The 15,590-nt window shown below is 40.7% G+C and overlaps 1 pseudogene; it reads left to right on the forward strand.

The window, feature by feature from the left end:
- Positions 1–15,590, forward strand: part of LOC136830918 (chromatin-remodeling ATPase INO80-like) — a 220,952-nt pseudogene that overhangs the window by 35,497 nt on the left and 169,865 nt on the right.

The following is a 15,590-nucleotide window of genomic DNA, read 5'->3' on the forward strand; positions in this document are numbered from 1 at the left end:
TAATGTTAAAAAATGGAGTTCATCCTATCAGAGAGAGACACGCACAAGTAATTTTAACACGTCTCAGGATAGGCCATACTCGTCTGACACATGGGCACTTAATGAGCAGCCCACGTGGCCCGGCTCCCAAGTGCTCAGAGTGCAGAGTAATAATAACAGTCAGACATGTGTTATGTGAATGTCCAAAGTATGACCAATAACGAATGTCTACTTTTGGAAATAGATCAATGAAAGAAATTTTGTCAGAATCTTTCACATTTTCAGTCATTCCAATTTTGAGGTTCTTGAAGAACTGTAATTTAATTAATAAAATATAAAAATAAGTAAATAATAAAAGCATGAAAACCCTTCTAACATTTGTTGAATTTTACAAAAAGAAAAATTTTAAAATTTGCTTAATTTTTAAGGAAGTCTGAATAAATGTATTTATTGTATGTATGTGTTTCAGTATGAGAGGATATGCCTATGTGCAGTTTTTAATTTCATTTTAATTCATTCATCATTGTACTGAATTATCTATTGGGTCCTAGCACTTGGCCTCAGACATGGACCTAGTATTTTAATCAAATCCTTCGGGCCAGCCCTATGAGAGCTGAAAGTTAGCTCGGTGGTCTGGTTAAGGGGATCGGCCGCCTAAAAACACCCAATAATCTTTAAAAAATTCGATTTGCTGAAAAAAATTCTATGGCTTCGTATAGGGTTCAAGAATGTGTCCACGAAATATTATGCTAAAATTTGCCGTATTTCTCTAGTTATGGCCTAAAATGTAACAATAACTATATACCCATAAAACACCAGTAGCGCAAATGATTTAGTCTGGTATAGTTTTTGCGATATATATTACTGAAAACTTCCTTTGAAATGAAATGTACAATGTCAATAATATCCTACTCGGCACCTTTTAGTTATTCCTAGCCATTTCATACCATGACACCGACTGTCAACGAGAGTTGCCTATAAACTTCCAAGCTAGAAGGACACGTTTTTTTTCATGCTGCTAGCCTTGACTGAACTCTGTGGTGTTTTGTTTTTTCACCGTGCCTAAAAGGTCCAAGTTCACTTCATGCTTCTAGAATGCCGAAAAGCCAAGTGGAAAAGTCCAGGCGAGAAGTAGAAGAAAGAGTTCAAGAAATTAGTGCCATAGAGGGAATGGAGCGCGGAGAGAGAGAGAGCTGCTGTCGCCCATCAAGCGGCGCAGGCAGCGATCTCTGCTGACCAGAGACCAACCACATCCACCCCTAAAACTCTTTATTTGTTTGTCACTACCAAAGGGCAAAAGATATTTTAGAAAAAGAAAGCAGTAGCTCGGAGGCTGATATTATAGACGATCCTGAAAATAAAATTATCATAATAAGTGAAGCAAGACTTGATGAATTACTTGAATCACGAGTCCCTAATTGTGAATGTAAAGTAATTCCCAGGATCCATTTGGCAAGGGATGGATTCGAGACACTAATAAAAAGTGTAGGCAACTATGATACCCTAGAGTAATACCTTGCAGCAAGATCAGACAGGGGGACCAGGAACCTAAAATTTATAAGAATGTGTCTTAGGCATAAATAATTAATATTCTTATTTATAATCATTTTGCATTAATTAATACCCAAAAATAAAAATTAAAACCATAGAATTAATTGTAACACAGTCTTTGAAGTCCCTTTTACTTTTTATGTAACTAAAACTTTGAAGGCCCGTTTCTCAAAACATAAGTTTTTCAGCCTTTTAAAATGCATCTCCTCCCTTAGTATTGGACCAATCTAAATGAAATTTTAAATTTAACATGGGGAAACCGGGGATTTTTAATATTTTGAGTTTCTGATTTTGGCAATTTTTTTCTGTAATTTTTCGGGAAAATTTCATAAAAAAAAAAAAATCATATCTCGAAAAATAATTGAAAAATCAAAATCTCGGCTTTGTAATCAAGTCCATCCATATGTGTTTTATACGTGGTTCAAATCTCATCCCTTAAAACCAAAAAGCAAAGGAGGAGATGCATTTTGAAAATGGCCTTTTTGGCCGAAAAATGCTCTGGCGTCACAAAACCTAAGGTCACTGAACAAAAATTTTTTTCCCCAGAAGTTCCACACAATATCCTTTAACAAACCGCCTATATATCAACAACCTGTCGTTAAAAAAGTCGGAAAACCGATCCCCTTAAACTACTTTAATAATAATAATAATAATAAGGCCTGGAATGTTTACTGTCTTTCACTTGTGTTGAGTGCCATTTGGTCTCTTGCTTATTGGAAGAGGTATAGGTTAAAGAAGGAGAAAGCAAAGAACATTTTGTCAGTGTCAGTCACCCCTTCCCTAGCGCGTGCCTACCCTGAACCCCATGGTCATTGGTGGTGCGGGTGTTTTTGTTTACAAGTCCACCACTCACGACCAGTGTGGCCTTGTAAAAAGTTTCACCATGGTTGGAATCATAGCTCAAGGAGATGAAGGGTTCTGCCTTTTCTCGGGCCTCTTCAGAGGAGGATACAGCAAAGTTCTGAAGGTTGTTGGGGTCGGGAAGAAGAACATTAGCCTTCCTCTCCCATCAGTCTGCAAACCTATGGGCTAACTTGGTCTTGAATGAGTTGTGGTGCCTGCCTGCATTCCTGTTTGGTTAGGTCTTTATCTATACCCTTTAGCCTTGATTTTCAGGCATTCCCTCTGATTTTTGTTGCCTTACTTATATATCTACTATGTATTTGAGTAATTGCTCCTCAAAATAACTGTAAAGTTTATTTATTCAAATTAGTTATTTTTAATATATTATAGTTACCTACAGTACTTCAATTATCATTGTTTTTATAATTACTTCAGGAGGGTTAGGATTTTTAATAAAGCTTGTACTGTTTATGTTGGTTACATATTGTGGAGATACACATTCAGAATTATCATAATAACTATATGTGGTCTTATTCTTGATTCAGGAGTTTGTCTGTATTCTCTGTACTGTATTTTTAGACCACTTGTTTGTTGTGAATTTACTGTAAAGAATTTTTTCTTTTTTCAGTGATGTTGACACAGCATCTGAGTCAGAGCCTGAAGGAGGAGTTTCTATAAAAAATGGGATTACAAGAACAAAAGAAGGTAACTTTTCATAATTTTTAATTTGTCATTGTGGCTGTGAATAAACCATACATTATTGTTGTGATTATCAGCTGGTCATCATAAGGTAATTGCAGTTAATTTTTTATGCACTCACTGTTCTTATCAATGTAGCTGCATTGGTAAATGAAGTTGTTAAAACAGGTTTGGTCAACGTTGATCCCAGTGACAACCTGCAGCATTTCAGCTTGTACTCACTTGAGAGATACTGATAGATAACAATGATTTATTACATCAGATGGCTGGTTTTTCCACTTAAGAAAAAACAGTCAAAAACTGTCTTGCTAAAATTTCATGCCAGCTGAAAAGAAGTATAAATGTACCTGAATATACATGAATTTCATGCATATCTTCATCCTGTGATAAAGTTGCAGAAATTTTAGCATTTATTAAAATTTAGAGAAAGATTTATAGACTGACTTTCCACTAGGATAAAGTGCAGTTATCCAGTACAGTAAATTTTAAATGGAGATTATAAAGAAAAATTTAGTCTTTATTAGAAGTTTAAATCTGTTACATACGCTGTGTTATTACTCCACCCATTTTCTTGTTTGTCTTCATTTGGATTTAGTACATATGTAATAACTTTTTGTGTGATCATAAGGTATATGTGATCATTAATGATTGGACATCAGTTTGCTCCTTAACCCTTTAACACCGACTGGATGTATTTTACGTCAACAAAAGTTGTCTGTTGGAAAAATACTTAAAGGCCTCATTTGCGAAAAATTTTAAATCACACGCCTTGAGGGATGCTGGGAGTTCACCGATCACACTGTTGTTTTGTTTACAAGCGTGACCCAGCTGCGCATGCGCGAATTTCTTTCTTATCCCAAAAGAAAGCATCAGCTAACTCTGCTGAAAATCTCAGAAATTCTTTAGTCACTTTGTCGTAATTTTTGCACCGTTTTCTATTAGCCTTTACATAAAGTTTTATATATGAAAATGTGTGCAATTTCATGTAGAATAAAAGAAAAAATAACTCATGGTTATAGCTTTTATCAGTTTTGAAATATTTTCATATAAATCACGATAAGTGCCAAAATTTCAACCTTCGGTCAACTTTGACTCAACCGAAATGGTTGAAAAATGCAATTGTAAGCTAAAACTCTTACATTCTAGTAATATTCAATCATTTACCTTCATTTTGCAACAAACGAGAAGTCTCTAGCACAATATTTCGATTTTTGGTGAATTTTTAAAAAAAACTTTTTCCTTACGTCCGCTCTAACTCTGCTGAAAATCTCAGAAATTCTTTAGTCACATTGTCGTAATTTTTGCACTGTTTTGTATTAGCCGTTACATAAAGTTTTATATATGAAAGTGTGTGCAATTTCATGTAGAATACTACAAAAAATAATTCATGGTTGTAGCTTTATCAATTTAGACATATTTTCATATAAATCACGAAAAGTGACAAAATTTCAACCTTCGGTCAACTTTGACTCGACCGAAATGGTCGAAAAATGCAATTTAAGCTAAAACTCTTACATTCTAGTAATACTCAATCATTTACCTTCATTTTGCAACAAACGGGAAGTCTCTAGCACAATATTTCAATTTATAGTGAATTTTTGAAAAAAAACTTTTTCCTTACGTCCGCACTAACTCTGCTGAAAATCTTGTAAGAGCCTGACGCCGTCTCTTCCAAACACGTGTGTGTTCATGTGTTTGTCGTCCATCGGAGTGGACAAGACAACAAGAGAATCTCGTTTTCTTTCTCTAAAGGAACGCGATTTCAACCATACAATATTTCCATCTGTTTCTGCCTAACCATTGTTGTCTTGATGTATGTACAATCACCATTACTTGCATTGCCATGCAAGCATTCCAATCATGTACTCATAATGTTCCAACGAATCTTCTGTATCAAACTGTGTGTATGTTTCTGTTTGTGAAGACGCCAAACATCTCGCCACTCCGATGGATGACGAACACATGAGCACACATGTACTTGGAAGAGACGGCATCAGGCTCTTACAATCTCAGAAATTCTTTAGTCACTTTGTCGTAATTTTTGCACAGTTTTATATTAGCCGTTACATAAAGTTTTATATATGAAAATGTGTGCAATTTCATGTAGAATACAACAAAAAATAACTCATGGTTGTAGCTATTATCAATTTTGACATATTTTCATATAAATCATGATAAGTGCCAAAATTTCAACCTTCAGTCAACTTTGACTTGACCGAAATGGTAAAAAAATGCAATTGTAAGCTAAAACTTTTACATTCTAGTAATATTCAATCATTTACCTTCATTTGGCAACAAACAAGAAGTCTTTAGCACAATACTTGGATTTATGGTGAATTTTTGAAAAAAACTTTTTCCTTACCTCCGTGCGCGCTAACTCTGCTGAAAATCTCAGAATTTCTTTAGTCACTTTGTTGTAATTTTTGCACCGTTTTATATTAGCCGTTACATAAAGTTTTATATATGATAATGTGCGCAATTTCATGTAGAATACAACAAAAAATAACTCATGTTTTGAAATGTTTTCATATAAATCACGATAAGTGCCAAAATTTAAACCTAGGTCAACTTTGACTCTACCAAAATGGTAAAAAAATGCAATTGTAAGCTAAAACTCTTACATTCTAGTAATATTCAATCATTTACCTTTATTTTGCAACAAACGGGAAGTCTCTAGCACAATATTTCGATTTATGGTGAATTTTTGAAAAAAAATTTTTTTTACGTCCGCACGTTACGAATTCATGCATCATTTTGTGATAATATTTTCTCTGTGTTGCTTTGATCGTTTTACAGTTTGTTAAATACCAAAATCATTGCAATTTAGTGTACAGTACAACAACAACAAAAAATAGCTCAGTAGCTTAAACCGGTTTGCTCACAGCGTGATTTGTATACAATTATATATGAAGTTTTTTTCGTGCTGTCATATATTCCAATATTTATATATGATAGTAATATTTTTTTTCATTTCTGATGGTTGCATACTAAACTTCAGGCAATGAGAAAAAAAGGAGCCAAAAATGAACTCTTAATCTTAGAAACTAAGCGTGCTGTGATTTTTTGAAAAAACTTTCTTTCCGCTTCGGCGCTAACTCCCAAACCCCGCCAGCATACGGCAGACACTTTTGTAAATAGAGGCTCGGCGTTTAAGGGTTAAAGAAATGAATCAGTCATATGCTTACGTCTTACTTCTCACTTTGCTCTCTGTAGATAAAACTCTGAAATTTAGTCGTTCTTATAAAACAATGATTGGAAATTATTTCCTATTGTGTATTAAGTTTTAATGTACTGATCTTTTTTGCAGTGTCAGAGTTAGTTATATGGAATAGTTTAAGGGTAATAAAACCTGAGAGACTGATGAAATAAAAAAAATTCTAATGTATGGAGTATGTCCTTAACATTCATCATTGCTCTGTCATTATGGAGGATTATTCAATGCCAACCCCCTGAATATGGCCCTGATTTATGTAAGTTAGGGCAATAAATTACAATAACTTCTAGTGAAAAGTCCCTTCAAAATATCACTATTGGCAACTTCACCTTCTGTCCACTTGTGAAACAAGACCATACCTTCAAAAGTAGTCATTGTCTTACAAAATTTTGTACATTGGTATTTCATTTTTCATAACTGTGTCAGCCTTGTGGTACTTGTCTATTTCATATAGCATTTCCACATTTACTGAGGATTTTCAACAAGCCACAATGTAGGGAACAGAGCAAATATCATACTGACAGATAAAAAATTCTATACGTAGGAAGGAAAAATAGCAGTGAACAGGTGTAGAAGATGGCATTACTAGCTGTTTAAACTAATTCCCATATTTCTACTCCTGCCACACCTTGACTAACTCCCAGCCATTGACCTCTCATATTTCCAATCTCTTCCCACCTTCTGGGCATATTTCATATACTGTATTGTTTTGTGCCTCACAAGGGGGTAGTGCCATCAGTGCATCTCACATGGTGCACTGTAGGCATTGCTTAAGGGTCGTTGCAGCATCCCTTCAGCTCCTAGCTGCAACATCTCTCATTTCTTTTACTGTAACTCCGTTCATATTCTCTTACTTCCATCTGACATGCCACCCTTTCTAAAAATTCTTTCCAAGTGCGACTGTGAAGTTTTCCTCCTGTTACACCTTCCAAATCATCTTACTGCCAATTTCCCTTTCAGCACTAAATGACCTCATAGGTCTCAGTGAATGGCCTTTGGCATAAAGTCTATAGCCTATTCTATTCTATGATGTTTTACATTATTCTTGTGTGTTGCATGATTTTTAGGATGAAAATAGTCAGGATAAAGGTTTTGAAGCGCACGATTTTGTTAGTGAAGGTGAAGGTAAAGAAGTTATACAAAATATAATTATTCTTATTATCCAAAAACAATTGCAAGAACTCCTCAAACTCAAGAACTTGGCTGCAGATGTTTTAGAAAATGTAATGGTAATACAATGTGTGATTGTATCCATGAAATGAAATTTAATTTTGGAAAAGCAAGCTAAAAAACTACCATATTTTACAATGATTACACAGTGACTTTTCCTTTTGAAGATGGTTGTCTGATTATTGACGTCTCATATGATGCCGTAGGGATGAAGAGAAGCTTGGCTAACTATTATATCCTCTCAAGTGAGAGTGATATTCTTCTTCATGTATGGGTATACAGGGAATAGGAGACTGGAAACAGAAGATATCTGTGTGTGTGTGGATAAAAGTTTATCTTTAGTTACAAATATAATTTTCATACGAGTAACTTACCAAGTAATTACATAGCTATACTTTCTACTCGTGCAGTAGCATAAATTTAAAAATTTTCGGTAGCACTCCGATTGTTTAGTGTAGGTGACCAGTCCCACCCACTAACGGGAATACTATGAACGACTTAACAGACAACCTGATTCTCTTTCTGCCGTGCTCGTTGTAAACATCGAGTGTTTGCAGCAACTTTGTTTATTATTCGCCAGTTGGATAACCGGATTTCGGTGAAATATTATCGCTGATTTTGAGTAGCCTTCAAGCCTATAGCTTTCAGGATCAATTTTTATTGTTTTATATAAATAACTTACCAAGTAATTACATAGCTATTGGGTTCCTAACCACTGCAGCCTAAAAATTCAAAATTCGAGCGGCAGCGCTTCTATTGTTTGTGTGTAGGTGACAAGCCCCACCCACTATCTGGGACTGAGAGGAACAACTTAGCAGAGAGCTCAATTCGCTTCCGGCCGGCTTCCGAGCAATATCAGGAGTTTTCCGCTGCTACTTTGGCCTTCAATCGTTAGTTGATTTTTTATTTGTGGTTAACTATAGGATTTTCTTTAGTTAACATGTCAGATTCCAGTTCATCTAGCATTCGCTTCTGTTCAGAGGGTTGTAAAACTAGATTAACAAAGTTTTGATACGATTTTCGCACCAAATACTAAATGTAGGGGCAAGAATGTAATAAAGATAATACTTGCTTAGAGTGTCAGGATTGGGAGGATGAGAAGTGGAAGATTTTAAAATTCCATTTAGAGAAACTTAAGAGGGATAGAAAGAGGAAAGCAGCCCTTAGGGCTGAGAATAGGGCTAGTACAGAATCTACTCCTTTTCCTAGTCTAATCGATGATAGAGCTATTACTCCTCCAATTCCTCCTGTGTCATCCATCCTTAGCCCTCCTACTCTACCAGTTACTCCTGATTCAGGTTCCCATGATTCCACTCTCTTAGGTATCACCAGCCTCTAATCAAGGTTCGATCAGAAGTTTGGATCATTAGCCAATACTGTTATGGAAATGGGGTCCACAGTTAGAACTCTGTTGGAGAAAAATGTGCAAAGTGATACTGCATTGAGAAGTGACAGTGTTGTGAATATTGAGGAGGTGGCTGTCTGTCCCACCAGTGCTCCTAGACAAAGGTCACTGTCCTGCTTCCCCACACCGGGGAGAAGACATACTGGAGGTCCAAGGGAGGCTGGTGGGATTTGCCCACAGGCAGTCAGCCCCCCTCTGTTGAGCCTGTTGTTCGTTCCCAGGCTTCGACTCAACACCATTGGAAAGGCATTTCAGTGCATCAGCTTTCTTCAGAGTCAGAAGCTTCCAGCCCTGACAAGAAGCGTCCCTACTGCTGTCCTGCTTTGTCGTGCCTGCTTAAGAGGCATGCAAATCTTGAAGAATACTCCTCCAGCAGTTAAGAGGTACAGGGAGGTTAGCCTGCAGCCTTCCTGCAGCTTTGTGGATCAGACCACTTCTTCAGCTCACCCTCGTCATTCTTTGGTTTTGGGAACAGTCCTGAGGGCCATGTTTTGACTCACAAGTGCCCAAAGTGCCCAACTTCCTCTGAGCGCCTGGCGCCAACCTTCTTATGCCAGGCTCCCTCTTTCGAGCTCCCGATGTCTTCCACTACTCCACAGCTGTTGTCATCAGCTCAGGAGGATCATTCGTTAGCTCTGCTCAAGTGACAGTTGATGGAACTTATGGGTTTCTTGAAGAAAACCTCAGCAGTTCCTGAGACTAAAGACAAGTCTTTATCCCCTATTTCTTCAGAGGAAGAGGAAGTTGTTCAGGATTTGGTTCCCTCTTCAGCTTACTTGTCCCTTTTGAGATTTCTCCTGGATAGTTTCCCAGATTTCTTCGTTCCTGCTGCTCCATCTTCTCAAGCTTCTACCTTCCTTATGAGGAAGCAGTCTTCCAAGGGCACTAAGCTACGTAAGTTAGTGCTATCCTCCTCTTCGAGGAAGACTCTCCATGAAGTGCATGATTGGCCGGCCTCTAAGAGAGAACAAGGCAAAGCAACATTAGCTTTTCCGTGAACAAACTTGTGAAGATGAGATACTCTTTCTACGCCACCAGGGAAGCTCCTTTGGGATTTTCTGCCTCCTCCCAAGGGGACTTCTCTGGCCTAGTAGATTCAGCACGTAGAACGGCTTTTACTACAACCAAAGTGATGTTTTCCTCCCCCAGTGCCCAGGAGTGCTCACTAGCTACCCGAGCTACTAGCTCACCTGGTGCCCAGCATGCTTGGCACCAGCTACAATCTGGGAGTACTCAGCTCCCGGGCCAGCTCCTGATCATTGGCGCCCACTCTCCCAAAAATAATTTTACTTTCCTGCTACTAGCCCTCTTATCTTCTCCCCCGCCTGGCTCCCTTGCTTCCTTCCTGTGCCTTTGCCAGTCTTGTGTCTGGGTTAACAGAAGTTAACCTTGTGATAGTGAAGTTTGTGCGAGTGGAGGAGGTGATTATCCGGCCCGTTGGTTCTCCTAGACCTAAGTCACTGTCGTACTCCCCTGAACCTGGGAGGAGACATACTGAAAGTCCAATGAAGGCTGATGGGAAGTCCCCTGGGTAGTTGCCTCCTCAGTCGAACTTATTTTATATTCCCAGGTTGCGACAGACAGCAACTGAAAAGGCATCTTGCTGGAGGTGTAGGAGAGGAGGTGGCTATCCGGCCTGTCGGATTTCTTAGACCTAAAGTCCCTGTCATGCTCCCCTGAACCTGGGAGGAGACATACTGGTGGTCCAAGGGAGTCCGAGGGGTTTTGCCCCCAGGCAGTTGCGGCAGTTGCCCCCTCAGTCGAGTCTGCTGTCCAGTCCCAGGCCTCAGCGGACAACCATTGAAAAGACATCCAAAGGATGTGCTTTAGTTCTCCTCTAGTGATATGGATTCTGGTTTGGAAGTCCACGGAGCTTGTCTCCTGAACTTCCACTTGTAGAGCGCCAGTATTTGGCGCCAAACCATTCTTCCAGTGCTCGAAAGTGCCCAGCAATTTCCGAGCATCAAGTGACCCCTGAGTGCCCCCAACACTCCTAGTTGAAAGGGAGAAGATTTACCGAGGGTCCAAAGGAGGTTGGTGGGGTTTGTCCATGGCAGTCACCTCCTTAGTAGAACCTGTTGCTCACAGTTCACAAAGTGGAAGACCCTCAGACTCCTGTTGGAAGGGCGTCTCTGTTAGTTAGTGTCCACCAGTTGTCTTTGGACATGGAGAGCCCTGACATTAGGCATTCTAGGCCACTTCTTGGCGTGTCCTGTCCCCTGAAAAGATGTAGCGGCAACAAGCCGTCTCCTATTCCGTCGAAACAGACGAGAGATCCCTCTCTCAATCCTCAACCAGGTTGCACTGCTCATGGACTGGCTATGCACGCTAGGCGCCAGTTGCCAAGATTTCGGTGCCAGCTGCCAAGCGCCCAGTGTGTTCGCCCAAGCGACATACATCAGTCACAGTCTCCGAGCGACCAGCGCCGACTCCCAAGTGCCCGCAGACTGGCTATGCACGCTCGGCACCAGTTGCCAAGAGTTCAGCACTAGCTGCCAAGGGCCCAGCACCAACCTTCCAGTGCCCTGAGCCAGTCCCTGCACGCCCACCACCAATTCTCAAGCACTTGACACTGATTCCCGAGTGCTTGGCTTGTTAGTGCTCGATGACTACCTTTTTTTAGAATGCACTGTGGTTTTATCTTGAGTGCCAGTTCCCAATTGAGTGCCTTGCTCCAGTTTTTTCAAGCGACCGGCGCCAGTCCCTGATAACCTGGCACCAATTCTTCAGTAGCATTCTCTTGCATCGGAGCGCCGTACGGGTGCTACATCCATGACAGTTAGTGACTAGGAGTCATACCCTTTACAGACAAGGACATTTCTGCCCAGTGTTTTTGAGCTCCGTGAAGAAAGCGCCTCCTCTCAGGCAGCAGGAGCACTGGCTAAGAAGATAGAGGACTTCTAGTTTTTTGTTGAGAGACATTGCCTCAGTTTTGTCTCTGAGTCCTGTCCTGTTTGGGTAAGGATGATTGAAATGTTTATTAGAGATTTCTGCTCTTTACTTTGAAAATGCAAAAAGAGAAAACTCGGGTGCTTTTTTACTACTGAGGGAGTCGCACAGTCGCATTCAGCCCTGATATTTTCACCTCTGGGCCTACAGCACCTCTTCCCTCAGGACACAGTTGAGAGGATTGTGAATGTTCTGCAGAAGGATTTGTCTCACTTTGACAGACCCACAGTTATGCCTGTGCCTAGACTTCTGTGTTTTCCACATATGTCATCGGCATGCATGTGGTGTGACTGAGTCCATTATGGTCGAGTCTGCTCGATTGTCTGAGTGTCCGCTGACTGTCAGAGAGTCGGCAGCTAGTCCACATGGTTGTCTGCGAGTCGGGATGAGGATCTGCAAGTTCCCTCAGTTGTCTGCAAGTCCGTATAGTTGTCAGCTAATCTGCATGGCCCACAATGACCCTTTTTCCTCTTAGAATAGAAGACGAAGTTCAGAATAGAGATGAATCAGACAATCCTGTCATCCAGTCTCCAAGGGTGTTTGGATGAAGATATGCAGGAAGTATCCTTCCATGTCCCCGCTGGACTCTGGGAGCACCTCAAGTCCGTTTGTCAGGACAGGGTACTCTAGTGCGAGGATCTGCTTTTCACCTTCCCTACAGCAACCCTTCTCTCGAGTCCTCACTCCTCTAGCATTTGACTTCATGTTTGGGAACATCAGTCTTTACATGGATGACTGACTTATGGACACTTTTGTTTATCCCTTTAGCCCCGAATTAGGTCAGACCTACAGTAATGGCTGTCCGAACGTAAACCTTTGGAAGGGAAGCTCCTTCAAACCACAAGCCCAGACCTAGTTTTTCATTCATATGCCTAGGATCTGGGTTCAGGAGCCTGCTTGGGGAACTGGGTAGTTTTCGGGGATGTGACCCTTCAAAGAACAGAATATTCTCATCTCTGTCAGAAAGCTGATAGCTTTTCACTTTCGGCTTCAGCACTTACCGACCCTATTTCACACTTAGACTATGGTAATCTTGTTACAAGACCACAGTCCTAAGTGTATTCTCATCTCTGTCAGATAGCTGAAAGCTTTTTGCTCACAGTTTCATTGCTTCTCAACCCTATTTCACACCTAGACAGTGGTAATCTTGTTTCAAGGACCACAGTCCTTAGCCATAGGAGAAGAAGGAAGCAGGGTTCCCCCTCTCTCTCTCTCTCTCTCTCTCTCTCTCTCTCTCTCTCTCTCTCTCTCTCTCTCTCTCTCTCTCTCTCTCTCTCTCTCTCTCTCTCTCTCTCTCTCTCTCTCTCTCAGCAGAGAGCTCCTACAATGGGCATATCAGATCGAGTTTTCCAGTCACTCAACTTTTTCAGGGCAAGCTAATTAGTTCTGGCCAATGCACTGAACCATCAGAAGCATGTCCTTCCTGCCAAGTGGACCTTAGATCCCCTGGTCTGGCAGAATCTTTAGAATCTATGGGACAGGCTGATTTTGGCCTGGTTTGCTGTCTCATGGAACCTTTGCCTTCCTCTTTTCGTTCTCCAATCTTAGACCCTCTTGCATGGGCAACTTATGCCATGCTGCAAGTTAGGTCCAGCCTGGACCTTTATGCTCTTCCGCATTCCAGCTCGGTCAAGGAAAAGCTGAACGAATTTTCAGGCTCATCACAACGTGACAATGACGCTCTTAGCCCTGTTCTGAACCATGAATGATGGTTCCCGAACCAGCTATGGTTGTTGGTGGACTCTCCATGACTCCTTCCACAATCTATATCTACTCAGACAACCTCACTTCAAAAGATACCACTAAGGCGGGGGGCCACTCTTTTCTTGGACAGATTTACAGACTGTTTGGGATCTTGCTTGAAAGAAGTGAATTTTTCAAGACCAACTACGGAGACTGTTGCAAGATGCAGATGTCGGTCTTCTTGTCAAGTATTCCAATCTTAGTGGGTAGTCTTCCGATGGTGGTGTAACAGTTATAACATCTCATCTGTGAATTCCTCTTTAGCTCAGAAAGCAGAACTTCCACCTTCAAGGGGCATAAAGCAATACTAGGCTTAGTATTTAAACACAAAGGTCTACTTTTATCTTCTAACCAAGATCTTAGCGACCTATTAAGTCTTTCGAGACTTCCAAGGCAGAGAAGAGTCAATTCCTTATCTTGGAATCTGGATGTAGTTTTAAGTGGTTGATGGGCTATTCTTTCAAGCCTCTCCTTTCCATGTCTCTCAACTTAACTAGAAAACTCTGTTCCTTGTAGCCCTAGCAAATGCCAAACGAGTTAGTGAACTTCAGACTATAGATGAGTGAGCAGATTCTGCTCATGGAGACAGTCTGTGCTTTAACGCTACGTTTTCCTGGCCAAGAAAGAAACAGGATCTGTGCTCTCTCCCTTAAGTAATTGATGGACACCCCTGGCTCTGGGAAAGTGAGTGAAATGTTTAGTTTGAGCTGTCAGGTTTTACCTGAGCAAGCCCTATAATCATAGGGCCATCCATACCTATGGTATCCTGACAAGATCCTGTCTTGCCCTGCCTGTGAACGCATTGTCTTTCATCTCCAATGAACACTATTTTTGGAATGCAGTCACAGATTCAGGAAAACAATTTGCCTACCTGTTAAGGGAAAGCTAAGACGCCAGAATAGCCTCTCCCTCATTAGCTTTCAGGCACATTATATCACTCACTTCCTTTTGGCAATTGGCCCACTGGAAGTGTAATAGTTCTTCACTTGCATGGCACTGAAGGAGGAAGCGGAGAATTTTCTCCTGTCTCTTCACCTTATAGTAAAGTGTTGAATTTTTTGGGGAGCCTGGGGGATTACAATGTACCTGGAGCATCCACCACTTTCAGTGGATGGGTAGTTGTTTATTTTCAGTGTAGGTGAAATTGTTTGGCTGTTTTTTATTGGTACTGTGCCCAGGGCAAGGGCACTTAACGATGCTTTGCCAGCCAACAGAATACTCCTTCTCTGCAAAGCGCCCACTTGTAGTGATATAAAGAAAGATTAAATAGAGAGAGAGAGAGAGAGAAAGGATAAAGAGAGAAAAAAAGAATAAAGAGAGAGAGAGAGAGAAAGAATAAAGACAGGAGAGAGAGAGAGAACAACAATTAAGCCTAGGTTGTTATGCATTACGAGGCTAGAAATATCAAGTAAGCTAACCGCAGGAAACCATCTTCGTACGAACTCAAAAGAGTGAGTGAGTATATCGCGCCCAGGGCCATAAAACTGATCATAAAATCTGGAACCTGTGCCCTCGCGATTCAGCTGACCAAGCATTACTGAGCACCTTGTCAGGAGTTAACGTTCCAGCCATATCTATAACCCCGCCTTCAGTAGGAGGTGTTTACATGAAATTCCAGGAAAAAAGGGCTGGACAAAGTGAAGTAGTTCACCATTTCTCCAATTAGACATTAAAGGGAGGAGTTACTAACTTCTCCTCTTGAGGTCATTTCCAATCAAATCCTCTAAGGAAAGATTTTAAAACACCCACAACTGTCCTTCCCAATCAAGCTGTTCGAGGGGAGGCCTTACAGATAAAATCTTCCAATGAGGTATCTTCAAGGGAGGAGATGGAAGATAGAAAGAAGAACCAGGGGTTCCAGAGCAGAATGAAGCCAGAGAAGAATCATTAGAGTCACTAATCACCAATACAAGAAGACGCATTACTTCCCCCTAGCTTCCGTGGTCCCAACCAGACTCTGACCTCGGGCTACTTAACCAGATTCTGTCCATGGCTACTTAACCATACTCTGACCGCGGGCTACTTAACCAGACATAA

Source organism: Macrobrachium rosenbergii, chromosome 47 (assembly GCF_040412425.1).
Source record: "Macrobrachium rosenbergii isolate ZJJX-2024 chromosome 47, ASM4041242v1, whole genome shotgun sequence".
NCBI classification, from domain to species: Eukaryota; Metazoa; Arthropoda; class Malacostraca; order Decapoda; family Palaemonidae; genus Macrobrachium; species Macrobrachium rosenbergii.